This window comes from Haliotis asinina, unplaced genomic scaffold (assembly GCF_037392515.1).
Source record: "Haliotis asinina isolate JCU_RB_2024 unplaced genomic scaffold, JCU_Hal_asi_v2 scaffold_17, whole genome shotgun sequence".
NCBI lineage: Eukaryota > Metazoa > Mollusca > Gastropoda > Lepetellida > Haliotidae > Haliotis > Haliotis asinina.
The window spans coordinates 313779-317621 of record NW_027133889.1 but is presented as its reverse complement, the minus strand read 5'-3'; positions in this window follow the sequence as shown (position 1 = coordinate 317621).

Genomic DNA, 3843 nt, shown 5'->3' with positions numbered 1-3843 from the left:
AAAGAGGATTCTGCCCGCTAACCATTATCGTAAGAAGGAGCTAGAATCAAGTCTCGATAGTGTTCTATCCTCTCTTGCTGCCGTCTTACGGGGTCTGTCTGGTCTTGGGCGATCTTTAACAACAGCAATGGCCCTGTGCTTGCTGATGAGTCGTGAAATGATTGAATGGCGGCACCCAACTTGCTGTCCAATTTGTCGAAGGGACATACCATTCCCCATGCCAATAATCTGCCATTTCAAAGCCTCGGACATTTTATGACGTGCCAGGACACTGATGATGAGCTAGGTGGGACGTTTCATACGATCTGTCTGCTATTGATTTACATGCTTAAACCTCGTGCGGCACACTGAGTTATGTCAATTTCATGTATCGCTTAGGGCAAATTGTCTTCTTTCTAAATTTTCCGATTTATAGGTCTTAGAATTTAGTGTTGCTTAATGCATTTCCAACCGTGTACATTGTGTTGTGTCATAGTTACAGAATGCATGCCTCGGTGGATATTTTTGCGATACAACTCGCACAGAAACATGTGACTCTTAAGTGACATGTATAACAAGGAAGTCGAACCTCCAGGTAGGTGTGTCCTGTCCCGTCTCAACACATTCCAGCAAAACTGTCTTGATTATGGCATAGTTACAGTGGAAATCAGAGAAATATGCACGCGAAGAACGTAGTCACAAAACAGTCGAGCAACAAATCAAACTTTACAATTAATCCTATCGTTGTCAATCCAACTTCAGATGTCATACCCTGTAGTGAGTTGTGCACGATCCGTGTAATTACGCAACAGGTTCGACAGGGTATTTCTTGATTAAAATGCATGTCACAATAACCTAAACACCCTGTCATTGTGCAGTAGGGTACGTAGTTCGGACTTGCGACTGGGATGACAGCACAATGTGTGGGGTATACGGGTTGAGTACTCGGGTATATTGGAAGATATGTTTGATGCGATAAGTGTTTAGTGACAGATGGTACGCGGTGATGATATGGATGGATTTGATTGTTATAAATCACTGATAGCAAAAGGTTATTTAATTTCTGCTGGTTGACAACAAAATATATTAAGAACTATAGAGAGCAGGCGTGGGATATACGGGCGAAGTATGACCAGGGCCGAGTGAGTGACACTAATTGAAATGATTTGTAGGACGCTTCATCAGGATTACTCAGCCTCAGGTGACAACATTCCTGAGTTTAATGTAAGTTAACCGCCACTGACGTTGTTAATTATATACATGCATTTGACGTTATTGGAATCTCAGAATCTTGATGTTAAGATCTTGATTTATACCATGTTTTTCATGATTTTAAATTTGTAAACAAAGATGCAGATAAATTGTCATCACATGGTAGACTGTCTGGAGGCATATCAGTCTTGGTTAGGAAAGAACTACTTACATTAATTTTGTTAGATGGACTCACATTTCAGAAAATGCTGCTTTCAATTTATGTAACAAATCAATTTGCAGAACAGAATATGATTTTGCTCTATTCTTGTGTACAAATCCACCCAGAGAGTTCATCATGGGACGATAAATTTAGTGTAAATTGCAAATTCGGCATCACTCTCTTCTAAGAAAAAATATTGCTATTGTTTTTTTTTCTAGTGAGTGAGTGAGTGAGTTTGGTTTTACGCCGCTTTTAGCAATATTCTAACAATATCACGGCGGGGGATACCAGAAAATGGACCTCACACATTGTACCCATGTGGGGAATCGAACCCGAGTCTTCGGAGGGACGAACGAACGCTTTAACCACTAAGCTATCCCACCGCCCCGTTTTGGGGGGTTTTCTTTCTTTTTTTTGTCTAGAATGATATCAACCGAATTCTCGTTTGGTTCTTGACTTTTGTGGCGCCCACGGATTCGCAATTGACAGCGTAGGTATAGATTCATCACCTAAAATGAAATCTTTTCACTTGATAATATTTCCATCTTGATCTTTTATGATAACACACAAAAACATTTGGATATTGAACCATCTGCCAGTGGTAGAAAATGTTAGGAATGAAAATAAATGCACGTGTTAATATTTTGTCTTATAATCCTAAACAGTTTATTACCCTTTTTGTATGCATTTTGAAACTTCATGAAAAGCAGACAACCTGCTTATATTTGTAGTGAACATGACTGTAATATTTAGACATTTTATAGGATTGCTTATGTGAATCATTTTTCACACACGCTCTAAGCACGATCTAGTGCACGTTGTCTGTCTGTGGTTAATCCTTTGAGAAAGGATGTTGTTTTTACACAAGTACTTTACGACAGGGTTTGATCGGTATACAACAGTAAATCTACACATATAAACACTACCTTTTGAGAAATCCAGTGAGCAAAACAAAAGGAATTAATCAATCAGCGTGTTATCAGTTAACCCTATGATCGATGTTTGTTTTTGTATCTTAGCTGATAATTCCCGCTCTTATATGTATTTGACTTAACGTTGGAGAAGAGTGTTCAAATTCCTTCCTCCGCGGGTTTTACATTTGCTACCAAGACCTCGAAATCGTCTTTTGTTCATTACGCAAATAAATGCCCCAAAAAGGTGACTATGCTTGTCGTAAGAGGCAGCTAACGGGATCCGGTGGTCAGGCTCGTTGACTTGGTCGACAGATTTCATCGGTGCCTCACTGCACTGATCGATGCTCAAGCTATTCATCACTGGACTGACTGTTCCAAACACGATGATTTAGAGACGGCCGCTTTATAGCTGGAACATTGCTGACTGTGGCATAACACTAAACTCACGCACTCACATAAACATACACTGGGTATGAGAGTATACTACTGAGTGAGTAAGTGAGTTTAGTTTTACGCCTCACTCAGCAATATTCCAGCTATGTAGCGGGGGTCTGTGAATAATCGACCAGACAATCCACTGATCAACAGCATGCGCATCGATCTACACAATGGGAAGCCGATGACATGTGTCAGTGGGAAATAGCATTTACACGTCTAACGCAAAAGAGATTGTGCATTAGACAATCAAAACTATGAATGAACCGTTAAAAAAATAAATAGTACATTTTCGGCAAGAGAACTTTAGTCGTGTTCGAAACTACGTGGAAAAAAACACACCAAAACCGTTGTATTTCTATTCCCGTGAGCACTTTGGGTACTGGGAGTACCCGATCCCACATAGCATGCACTAGGTCAGAAGAGGGATCAAGTAATTGTTTATGTATGCGAACTCTAAGTAGGTTGTGGTCGGTAATCCATCTCTACGGCCATAATGTCAACAATCTCAAGATGTGTCAAACACATTTATAACCCTCTCCAACTGAGGTCGTATGTGATCAAAAACTACACTAATTCACTTTTATGTGTATAGTTATGTTCCTCTTCACATGGTGAAGATATTTTCAAACAGATTAAAAAAACCCCAAAAACAACAAACAAAAAAACAAAAACTGACAACGCTTCAAGGATACATGCGTCAACCAAGTCAGTGAGAATGGTCACCCAATCCCGTTAGTCGCCTCTTACGTCAAGCCGGATCCTGATACATGACAAAAGGAGCACGTGACATACATGTTGTAGAACAGCGTACTGATTGAGACTCATATTATTGTCGTCAAATCCAATATGTGTATCTCCTACTAAAGCAGACCTCCTGCCTGCTGCGGATCGAGGAGATACCACAGCTTTCTTCATGCCAACGTGAATATACCAAACTGTGACGCATTGGTCGGCTTTCTACACACAACACGAACGTATTAAATGCAGCAAATATAATTAAAATCATCCACATTTTTCCATATCATTTGGCACATGGGTAACAGCTGCAGATACAATGTATCTTACAGCAGTATTGCATAAATATAGATGTACACCGCC